The following is a 12,126-nucleotide window of genomic DNA, read 5'->3' on the forward strand; positions in this document are numbered from 1 at the left end:
TATACGCTCACATCAGCAAGCTAAATGACACACCCACAGGCGCCATGACAGTTCCAAGATCAACCATAAGGATCAAAAAGTGGGCGGTGGCCCAATCCCCGGCAATCCCCGCCCCTTCCCGAAATAGCTGGAATGCTCCGCCCACTCATTAGTCTATGAAATTACCCACCACTATAAAAACTGACAACCCCCATACCCTGCTGCCTTTCTCACCTTCTGAGGTGGCCCACACTCTGTCTGTGGCGTGTGTTTCTCCCAAGGCCACTCTCGCCTTCTGAGATGGCCCATAATCTGTCTGTGGAGTATGTTTCTCTCTAAATAAATCCATTTCTTACCTATCACTTTGTCTCTCACTGAATTCTTTCTACAATGAGACATCAAGAATCTCAGCTTCGGGCTTCCCTGGTGGCGCAGCGGTTGAGAGCCCGCCTGCCGATGCAGAGGACACGGGTTCGTGCCCCGGTCCGGGAAGATCCCACGTGCCGCGGATCGGCTGAGCCCATGAGCCATGGCCGCTGAGCTTGTGCATCCAGAGCCTGTGCTCCACACTGGGAGAGGCCACAACAGTGAGAGGCCTTCGTACTGCAAAAAAAAAAAAAAAAAAAGAACCTGAGCTTCATTAAGCCCTGAAACTGATCTCAGTTAGAAGGCTGTGGGTTTTGGCCAGGTTCAAGTCTCGGCTGTGTGGGTTCAGGTCCCAATCTGAGGTGCACGGTTTCAGAAAGTTTGACACTGTTGTCTGCTGTAATGCCAAAAAGTAGGAAACATACCTCATAAACATGATGATCTGACCAACCTGCCTCTAGTAAAATACAAAGAAGAGAGAGAAGCTAAAAAAAGGAACTTTTTTGGTTTTCAAGCAGAACGCAGAGGTTATGTAAAAGCCAGTGGTTTCTGGGTTTGAAAATAAAACTACTTCTCACTCCCAGCTTCTCCAGAGGGCAAACTATTCTCAAATTAAAATGGTTTTCCAGCAAAGGATGAGCATTGCATCTTTTGTTAAGAGCTCAGAGAGGTTTAAGAAGGTACCTCATTAACCATTCCAAACAGACAAAATCCTTCTAAAGAGCTTAAGGGTGTGCCTTCCTATCTCCATAAACAACAGGATTTCTGAGATTCTTAAGGGCACTGTCCCACAGTGGTTTTGAAAAGGCATCCAAGGTAGAAAAGGACTTACAGGAGCCAAAAAGATTTGTGTCATGGTTTTTTTCCCCATGCAAGGAACTCCAGTAAAAATCATAAAAATCCTCAAAGTTTTTTTAGAATCAGTTTGAACGAAAAGAGAAGGAGATACATAACAATCTGATACATAGCTGTGAGTGCTGTAGGAACTAAGGCCCCCCACCCAGATGGAGGATGGTAACTACATGCTAAGACCCCAGGCTGGTCAGAACCTAAGGAATGATAATATTGACCTTTCCTGACCCTCCTGACTTCAATCAACTCAAGCTCTGTCAACCTTTGCCCCAATTCTAGGCTGAATTCTCTGCTCAAGCCCCTTCATGAATATGTATATACCCTTAGCTTAAAACTTCCCCAGTTTTGCCTTGGGGAAGATCCCAGATGTTCTCCTTGCTTACTGCAAGTAATAAATCCTTCCTTCTCCCACTCTTTGACTTGGTTGTGTCATTTGGCTTCCACATCCACCAAGAGGTAAACCCAGTTTGCGGGTAACAGGCAGAGCTGCAGAGAAACATTGACTAGAACTGGACCCTAATCAAGGAACCCACAATACATTTACTGCAGCATTCAGATGCCTAGCCCACAGATGGATGTTAGGTATGGAAGACAGATAAGTTATCTTTTTACTTCACAGATACTCAGATCAATACTCATTCCTGGGCTTCCCCGTGGTACAGTGGTTAAGAATATGCCTGCCAATGGAGGGGACACGGGTTTGAGCCCTGGTCTGGGAAGATCCCACGTGCCACAGAGCAACTAAGCCCATGAGCCACAACTACTGAGCCTGCATGCCACAACTACTGCAGCCTGTGCGCCTAGAGCCCGTGCTCCGCAACAAGAGGAGCCACTGCAATGAGAAGCCCATGCACCGCAACGAAGAGTAGCCCCTGCTCGCCACAACTGGAGAAAGCCCGTGCGCAGCAGCGAAGACCCAATGCAGCCAAAAATAAATAAATAAATAAATTATTTTTTTTAATTCATTAAAAAAAAAAGACTCATTCTTGAAGAGCTGTAACTAAGAAACCACACTCAAGGCACCTCCAGTCATACCTGGAAATGATACCAAAGACGAGATCCTGGACTTCAAGCCTGAACCTGATGGCATGAGAAGTTTGGGAGCATCTCGTGATGGAACAAGTTCATTTTGCTGAAAGAGGAAAAGAAATAATTTGTGGTCAGAAGCAGACTGGCAGTTTTTAAATATGGCCTCCAAATTCTTTGACGTTCATGGAATGTCTCCTTCCCCTCAATCTTGGCTTGATCCATAGAAAATAGCAGAAGTGGCCCTGTGCCCGTTTCTGGCCCAGGCCTTTAGAGATGAGCAGCTTCTACTTCCTTCCGTTTCCTTTTGGATCCCACCTATCACACTTTGAGGGAGCCCAGGCCACAGGGAGAGGCCAAGTGTATGTGTTCCAGCAGATAGTCCCAGGGAGATCCCAGTCAGCCTCAGGGGCCAGGCCTGAGGGTAAGAAACGCTTTAAGATGACTCCAGCCCTAGCTGATATCTGACCACAACCAGATGACAGACAGTGGGGGAGACACAACTAGCTGAGCCCGGTCAAGTCCCAGAACCACGTGAGGTAACAATTAAATGAATGTTTTGAAGCCACTAAGCTTTGGAGTGATTTGTTACACAGCAATCGATAACCAGAACAAATACTTTCAGTAGTTTATATAATCTCAAATTGTTGGAATGTGTGACAATGAGCATAAATAACTTTAAAAATTATAAGGAGTCACTAAAATAAAAAAATAAATTAAAATTTACTATTAAAATGACACAAGGCTTTGGAATCAGCAAGAACTACGTTCAAATCCTGGTCGGCATCCGATGAGTTGTATGACATTAGATAAGCTACCTAGCCTCTCTGATTCCCAGTTCCTTTCTCATTAAAATAGAGTTCGTTAAGAACACCTATCATATAAGGTTGTTGTGAGGTTTAAAATCAGAGAATAAACGTAAATCCCTTAGCCCAGTGCCTGGTAGTTGCTCAATAAACAGCTCTCATCATTGTTGCCAACATGATGGCTAGCAAGGTCTCTGGTGATGAACAGCCCACCTCTCATGTAAGAGCTCTTTTAAGCAGGCTGACCAAGTGCCAGTTTGCCTTGTGCAACACTGGCTGGATGACTGTGGAAATACGCATTCCAAATAGGGCTTAGGCATTTGTTTGGTTCCAGATGGAAATCCCTCTAGTACAGTTGCTGTTGGAAATAGGCTCACCTAGACTTGAGCATCAGTGGGTATGAAGTGAGAGGTGAGAGGAGGACAAGGTAAAGGAGATAGACTTCTATACCATGGACAAGACCAGCGCTGTACACAAGCAGTCAGTTTCTGAAGAGGGGATGGAGGATCTAGTTTGATTTCATGTTAGCTAGTCAATTCAGCTAGTTGAATGTTAATTAAAAACTGGCTTTCACAAAGACCTAAAGTTCATGCCACAGAACATCCAAAGCAAGAGGCGGTGAGGCTCATGACATAAGGAAGCTTGCGATCCAGTTAAGGATGTTAATTCGGTCATTCTTACACTTCTTCACTCATTCCACTACCAGAATGTCTTCCCCGAGCTGGTCTCTTTTTTTTTTTTTTTTTTTTTTTTTGCTGTACGCGGGCCTCTCACTGTTGTGGCCTCTCCCGTTGCGGAGCACAGGCTCCGGACGCGCAGGCCCAGCGGCCATGGCTCACGGGCCTAGCCACTCCGCGGCATTTGGGATCTTCCCAGACCGGGGCATGAACCCGTGTCCCCTGCATCGGCAGGCGGACTCTCAACCACTGCGCCAATGGGGAAGCCCTGGTCTCTTTGCCTCTAGTCCCACCTAACTGCTATCTTTACCACAGCCCAAGTAAACTTTATAAAATGTGCTTCTAATCCTGACACTCTCAGGCTTTTAAATCTTTGGTGGGTCCCTGTTGTCCTTTGAACAAAGTCCAAACTCTTTAACATGGTTCAGAAAAAAAACTTTGTTTTAAAACCCTCCAATGGTATCACATTGCTTCTAGAATGGAATCCAAACTCTTCCCTGTGCCCTACTAAGCCTTGCATGAACTGGATCCTCTCTGACCTCACCTCTCCCCATGCTCTACCTCCCCTCCCTCATTCCACTCCAGGCACGCTGGCCATCTTCTTGTTTCCCCCAGCATGCCTCAGAGCCTTTGCACTTGCTCTCGCCTCTGCTTAGAGCACTCTTTCTTGAGTTCTTCGCACAGCTGATTCCTTCTTAAACCTCCCTAACCGTCCAATCTGTTACACACACATCAAAGAGTCAGTTGACTTTCTTAACAGCCCTTATCATAAGCTGTAATTGTCTCACTTCTTTATCTGTAGGCCCCATGAAAGCAGGAATCCTATCAGCCAGGGTCACTGCAATATCCTCAACTCACAGAACAGTGCCTAGTATACAGTGTGTGCTCAAACTTTGTTTTGAATGAATGACTCTCCATTTTGCAGACTTGGAATCCAAAGCTCAGACAGCTCAGGAGACTCGCTTAAGCAGCAGAGCTGAGTCTGACTGATTTTGAAGTCCATGCTCTAGCCCAGCGCTGCTCAGAGCAGCTGGTCAGAGAACTGTCTGTTAGCGGTCCAAGCCTAAGGCAGTGACGGATTGCACCAAAACAGGGAAGAATACAACGCTACTTTCACTGAGCATATCTTGCTATGAAAAAAAGAGCGGCTGAACTGCAGTGTGCCTAGTGATGTCGTGGACGTATTACGTTCTGTGGCAAGCTCCCTATCGAATGGGGAGCTAACCACAAACGGGTGGTGTCGGCACTCACCTGTGCCCCACGCTTAGATTAGCATTCGTCTGGCGACCACACCGTACTCCTTACTCTTCTTCATGCCTTAGCCGATGACTTCCTGTGAAGCACCTGCTTTATTCCTGGCTCCCTCTTCCTCTCTTCTGTGGGCTGGTGCACAGGAAGTGTCTGATAATTTGTATTGCAGATGAAGAGAATACTGAGAAGGTTTTTTGCTTTTTTTTTTTAATGCAGTTTTTCAAAGCCAGCAAACAAACCTATTTTTTTTTTTATTATTCCCTGGTTTTGGAATTTTCATGAGGCTCCAAGCTCCAGAAAGCTATTCTTGCTGGCTAGTTGGCTAAGCTCTCAGTCAGAGTCCTGATTTCCAAAGCAGAACTGTGCAAACTATTTTTATTATACACACTGGCCTCACAGCCTAAGGCAGTGACAGCCTGAAAAATCCTGTGATGCTGGGGCCTGTCCTTATGTGCTCTTAATCTCTAATTATACTGGTGCAGAGCTCCCTAACCGGAATCTGCCCCCATTCTCCATCACCATGGGCTTTCTATCAGTGCTTTCACTTCTAACCTCACCAAATAGCCCCCCTAACACATACACGCACACGCACACACACACACACACAAATACCCCATGCCAAGATAGCATGCTAGTAAGAAAGACTTGCTCAGTCATTCAAATATTCAATGAGAGCTTTCTCTGTGTCAGGAACTGTGCTAAGAGTTAAGGATTAAAAAACACAGTCCTTGTCCTCTGGGATCTTTCTGAGCTGAGTCAGGAAGTCAGACGAAATATGACGCAAACAGTGTCACAATGAATGCTATGAACAAAAGTCCTAAAGTTTTCTAAGATGTCAAACAGGCACCTTGCATACCATACGGTAGTGAGCGCAGAAGAGACATTTAAATGGCAGCTTGAATATCAGCGTGAATGCTTTGTCTCTGCAGGAGTCACCACCCGAGCTGTCATGGCCAGCGACTGTATCAAGCACTTTAGATGCAGGAAGTCATTTCGTCTTCACAAAGGCTGAAGGCATGGGAGCCATCTTTATCCTCATTTTACAGATGAGGAAACCAAGACCCAGAGAGGAAAAAGTACCACTCCAAAGCTTCACACAATCAATCAGAGATCAGGACCTAGTTCTGCTGGATTGTGATGTCTAGCTTTTAACCATTGCACTCTGCTCTAATTTGGTCAAAACCTTTAAAAATAAATACACTTGCGTAGGTGTCCCAGGGCCAGGAAGAGGTCCATCTATAATTAGAGCTGTCCCCGATTAAACACGGTGTTAGGAAATACACGATGATTCCCGGGTGCTACGCTCTTCAGTGTTACGCCCATAAAGTACAATGATTCTCTCCTACTAAATTGCCTTTGTTGTCAGTAATTATTGGTTTTGGAAGTTTCTAGAAGGATGAGTTTCCAGGTTGCCTCTGAAGGACTTGAACCCAAACTCATCCAATTTAATCATTTGTGAGCCAACTTCCTGGATCAGACCCCATGCTAGACTTGCGGATACCAAACAGAATAAGTCACAACCCTAGCCCTCAAAGAGTTCATCTGGTATTGAAAGAGACAGGTGAGTAAATGGACCGCTATGTTATGATGCAATGAGTGGTAAACATAGAAGCATGTACAGGGACCAGAAGTAGCATAGAAAGGAAGTCTTTCCAGAGGAGGGGATTTCTGGGTTGGGTTTTAAAGTATAAATAGGCTTTCAATGGGAACTCAAGAAGAGAGGCTTACACATGCATAAGAGGTAACAGCAATGGGCAGTAGCATGTACTCAGTTTACTATAAGCAGTTTTGTCTTATCAGAGCATATAATGAAGGGTGCAGAGAGGCAAGAGATACGGCTAAAGAGGTTCCCAGCATCCAATCACGATGGGTCTTATGTCCCAGGATGGGATTTTATCCTGAAGACAATACTGCGGGAGAGGCATGGTTCTAAGCCCTGGAAATGATACAGTCTGGTTTGCTTTTGAGAAAACTCACTCTGGCATCGGTAAGGAGGCCAGATGGGATAAAGTCAGCCAAGAGGCAGGAAGGACCTTTAAGAGTATAAATGTCAAATGCAGAGGCTGGTGCTCAGGCGAGAGCAGTGAGGTTAGACAGGAAGGAGTAGATGCGAGGGTAACAACAAGAGGACCGGGTGACTGGCTGGATGTGGACTGTGAGGGGTCGAGAGGAGGCCAGGATGACTCCCAACTTTCTGTGTTGGGCGAGTGGGTGGGTGCTGGTACCATGAGCTGAGGCAGGGCCTTTAGGAAAGTGAGTGGGCAAGAGAAGAAGGGGTGGGAGGACGACGAGCTCCTATCTGGACTAGCTGAGGTTACTGAGCCAGGAGGTGGGGATCAGCGGGCAGGGCAGAGCGCCAGAGAGAGGCTCTTCTCTGTTCCCACAGGGGAATACCTGACAGGACTCATTCCTGGGCAGGGCAGGAGTATGTGACACCCAAGCTGTGGGTGCCTCTAAAATGCAAACCGTCAACTACTGAAACAAGCTGACTGCTATAACAAAGCATGCGTTGTGTCTCGCATCTGAGGAGAGGATGGCCCTAGAGCAGGGGTCCCCAACCCCTGGGCCAAGGACCAGTACAGGTCCAAGGCCTGTTAGGAACCGGAGGTGAGCGGCGGCTGAGTGAGCAAAGCTTCATCTGCCGCCTGGACCATCCCCCTCCCCGCCCCAAACCGTGGAAAAACTGTCTTCCACGAAACCGGTCCCTGGTGCCAACAAGATTGGGGAGCGCTGCCCTAGAGGATCAGTAAGACCAAGGCAGAACCCTTGATGTCCCGCTTATTTATTCCCCATGCTCCCCTTCTTTGTAAGTGACACTACCGTACACCCTAGAGCTCAAGCCCCAACCCTACAACTTACCCTTCAAGCCTCCCTTTCCCTCCCCCCATCCACTTCATCTAATTCATCTTCAGCCACCACTCTATCTCTCAAACACCCCATCACTCGTGATCCCTCATCCTGCGTTGTTATCTTCATAAGCATTTATGCTATCTACATATACTATCTAATTTATACTACTGAATATAATACTCTACGTCGGTCTACTTGCTTGCTGACTATGTCCCCATTGCAATATAAGCTCCAAGAGGACGGGGGCTTTGTCCTGTTCTTCATCATACCCCTCATCCCTACAACAGTGCCTGGCGCACTGTAGGAGCTCCATAAGTGTTCCTTAAAGGACGTTCTGCATCTGAGCACTTCTCTCTCTCTCTCTGCTGCCACCACACGGATTCAAGCATTCGCACAGTTCCCGGAGTGCTCCCAGCACACACTTGGCAACTGACGGCATGTGGGCCAGGACGGAGGGGAAGGAGCCTGAGGTGACTAGTCTTTACAAGTCCTGGTACCTCTCCAATCCACCCATTTCTCACGAAGCAGCCGGAGTAGCCCTCTAAGATCAGAGATCATCTCACTCCCCTGCTTAAAATCTTCCAGTGGTCCTCAAGGCCCAGCATGCCCACCTCTGCAACTCCACCTCCGATCACTTTACCCCTTGCTCTCTACTCCCCGTGCTCTGCTTCTGTCCCTCCACCCAACTGACCTTCAGTACCAGCCACACCTCTGTCCTCCCCAGCAATCTGCAGGGATCTCCGCTCATACACCGCCTCCTCAGAGAAGCCTTCTCTGACCATCCAAGCTGAAGTGCAGCCCTCCTCCTCTCCTGCAATCCCAGGCACCCTCCAGCACGTCAACCTGGTTACTTCCTTCACATCACTTATCACAGCCTGTTCTCGTTTACTGAATTGTTGACTACTGATTATTGTTTCTCTCTTTCTTACCTCTCTCTCCCCCGGCATGTATTCCAGTGTCCAGAACAGAGTCAAGGCTCAATTATTATTTGTTGGACAGAACTGTGTTTCCACTAGCGTGATGGTGATGGTGATGATGATGACGATGCCGAGGACGCTCATACTAATGACGCTCCCCACGATGAGACGCTGGTTTGATTCTGTGGATTCAAGGACTGACTGGAGCATGTTCTCGACCATCTAATTAGAGACAGAACCCATTGTTACCAGCTTGGTCTGGGCTTTGAAGCTAGAATGTGTGTGTGTTTGTGTGTGTGTGTTTTCTTCATACCAGGAGACCTCACCGTCATCAGTAGGTGCAATCTACCACCTGTCTCCAGGGAGACCCACTCAGTAAAAGCAAAATGAGCAGGTGTCAGGTCTCCTCTGTCACTCTGCAAGATGGGGCGGATTAACTGTGTTTGGTAGACAATAAATATTGAGACAGGAAGTGCTCAGATCAAGAACTTCCCTTGGACCCTTTAGATGTTCTTTGCAGCTCCTGCACTCACTCTGCCGGAAGGATTCTGAGGACATGCTAGGGAAGAGAGAAAATGCAGTTCACCAGACAGTGCTGGAGGGAGGGATTAGGGCTGATAGCCAACAGGGGCTGCAGAAGAAAGATTCTGGCCAGAAACTGAAGCATGATGACCTGTCAGTTTCAGTAACACTGGGGAAAACTTGAACTTATCTCCTACTGCTCCTAAAAAAGAGGCATACGTTAATGAACCTCAATTCAGAGATGGAAGAAATCTCAAACAATTGTTTCATTTTACAGATGTGTAACTTGAACTCAGAGCGGAGAAAGGACTTTCCCAGGGTCATACAGAAATTCCATGACTGATCTAAGGCTAGGATTCTCACTATTTGAAGGTCAGTGTTTTTCTCACACATGACAACACAGATGCAAGCCTAACACTGAAGCTAAATTAAACTAAGTTATCCATGTATGGCCACAGAAACTAGCAAAAGCCTGTGTCCAAAACTTACCCAAGGGAATTCCCTGGTGTGGCGGTGCGGTGGTTAGGACTCCACGCTTTCACTGCTATGGGCCCAGGTTCAATCCCTGGTCAGGGAACTAAGATCCCACAAGCCGTGCCCCGCGGCCAAAAAAACGAAAACAAAAAACTTACCCAAATTCCTATGGCTCAGGCTTCCCTGGTGGCGCAGTGGTTGAGAGTCCACCTGCCGATGCAGGGGACACGGGTTCGTGCCCCGGTCCGGGAAGATCCCACATGCCACGGAGCAGCTGGGCCCGTGAGCCATGGCCGCTGAGCCTGCGCATCCGGAGCCTGTGCTCTGCAACGGGAGAGGCCACAACAGTGAGAGGCCCGTGTACCGCAAAAAAAAAAAAAAAAAAAAAAATTCCTATGGCTCTCATTTCCAGCTCACTTCCCTCTTGGTTCATGGCCAGCCTATTACAAGGCACAGGTATCCCTTCCCCTTTGACTTCCAAGCAGATGCTACCAAATGAGGCAGGAATATCTGTTGGTAGACAACAGGGTTGCACACGAGACTTAAGCAGCGGGTGAATCATATGAGATAGTGAACACTCTTTGAAGCCAAGTCAATCAGAAGTCATGGCTCTCACTCCAAAAAAACGTGGGAAAACAGGACCATTCAAGAATATCGAGTGTTCTGTGTGGGATGGAATGACTTGGGGAAAATAAGAGGAAAAGAAAGTTAAGTCTACCACTCAGGGTTCTAAGTTATCAGGTCACATATCTGGGAGCTCAGAAGAATGTTTCTATAAAAAATATAAATAAAAATGTATTTCTAAATAACAAATGTGGAAACTGAGATCAAAATAACAAAAGGTAAGGAACCATAAAGCACCAATCAGACCTCAGGTCCAATCCTAAATAATTACCTTGGACAGTCTAGATACTTAATCTCTCTCCCTTATCTTTACAGTAAGGATAACAATGGCAATAAAAACATAGCCATCACTTACTGATCACTATCTCTACGACAGGCAACGAGGTAAGCACTTTATATGCCTTCTTTCAACTCAATCTTCATCTCAATCCCATGAGATGTAGGCATCATCGTTCCCAATGAGAATCAGAGAGATGAAGTAATTTGCCCAAATTTATAACCAAATCGCAGAACCAAGATGTGAATTCAAGTTTAAGCTCTTAATCATTATATTATTTCAAGCTAGCTCTTTGTTCATGCTCCCTAAATGATCGTTTGTGTCCCTTCCGGTTCTTATTCACAATCCTTGTCATATCCTCCACAAAGAAGGTGCAATAAGGCTCAATCCTCCATTGCCAACTCTCAAACCATCTATTGCCAAAGTCACTAAATTCCTGGTCAGCTAATTGGGGGAGGGGAGGCCAGGAGAAGAGCTCCCAGTGCTGTCCCTTCCCATTCCAGCTAGAGAACTCAGAATCTAGCAGGCACAGGGAAAGGAGGGAGAACTGTAGCACCTAATTTTCTTTTCTGGGGATCAACTTCCCCTTTGGAAGGAGGGAGCTGGGCTACAGGGCCCCTGAGGGGACCAAGGAACTGCGGCAAAGGGCATGTGTTCCCAAGTGACTTCTCAGTTCCTGTCCCATCTTCAAAAGGAGTGATAGATAATAATTGCACGCACTTCACAAAGTTACTTAATTAAATCAAATAATTCCCCAAAAGAGCTCAGCAGAGTGCCTGGGACCTGGTAAGCATTCAATAAATGTTACCTATTATTGCTATTGCCATTACTATCATCATCATTCCAACTCCAGCACTCGCGGTGTCTCTATTAAGCAAGGGGATTCCTTCGTGAATGACTTTAATTTACAAATGTATTCACTGGTCTGTCTAAAGAGCGGCTCTACAGCCCTGTATTTACCGCTTTCCCTGGCACACTGACCAGGTTTTCTGCCTCCAAAGTCTGCGACTTGCAGAACGGCCATGATAGTACCAGCAAAGACTTGCCTTCCCCTTCTCCCTCGGCGGCGGTGCGAGGCTTCAGCTCAAGCGTTCGGGAGCCCGCCCACATCAGCCACCATTGGTAGCCCCGTCGCTGGCGTGATTAAGGCCCCGCCCCCTTCTCTCTGGGACCACTCTGAGGCCACCTCCGAAAGCGGAGGGGCCTCGGAGGAGGGCCCGCGATGCGTCCTGGGTTTTGTAGTCCATCTGTAAGGCTGCAGCCTGAGAGCTGGGCCTTGCGACCCGGGGAACTACAATCCCCAGCAGCCGGGCGGAGAGCGAAGAGAGGGGGCCCTCGCGTCACGTGGGCGCTGGACCTGGGCGGGCTGCTTCTCAGTGCGGCGGCGGCGGCTCGGGGGACCGGGGCCTTTTGTTTGGAGCGGCGGTGGGGGGCCCCGGAGCGGCGAGGCCGGCGGCCTTCCCCTGCTCGCTCGGTCCCGGCCGCCCCTCGCGGGGGTGGGGGGG

At 47.6% G+C, this 12,126-nt stretch overlaps 1 long non-coding RNA gene across 2 annotated transcripts; it reads right to left on the bottom strand.

The window, feature by feature from the left end:
• Window positions 1-527: 527 nt before the first annotated feature.
• Window positions 528-9,915, bottom strand: LOC116750468. 2 transcript variants are annotated; one of them, XR_004349031.1, is made up of 5 exons: window positions 9,879-9,915; window positions 8,737-8,946; window positions 4,958-5,107; window positions 2,233-2,329; window positions 528-582 (listed from the first exon to the last, which is right to left on the bottom strand). It is a non-coding gene; the product is annotated as an uncharacterized LOC116750468 (long non-coding RNA). The 2 variants fall into 2 exon arrangements; XR_004349030.1 differs by lacking the exon at window positions 9,879-9,915 and having other exon boundaries at window positions 8,737-9,563.
• Between the last annotated feature and the right edge of the window lie 2,211 nt (window positions 9,916-12,126).

The sequence above is a fragment of the Phocoena sinus genome, chromosome 3 (genome assembly GCF_008692025.1).
Source record: "Phocoena sinus isolate mPhoSin1 chromosome 3, mPhoSin1.pri, whole genome shotgun sequence".
Lineage (NCBI taxonomy): Eukaryota > Metazoa > Chordata > Mammalia > Artiodactyla > Phocoenidae > Phocoena > Phocoena sinus.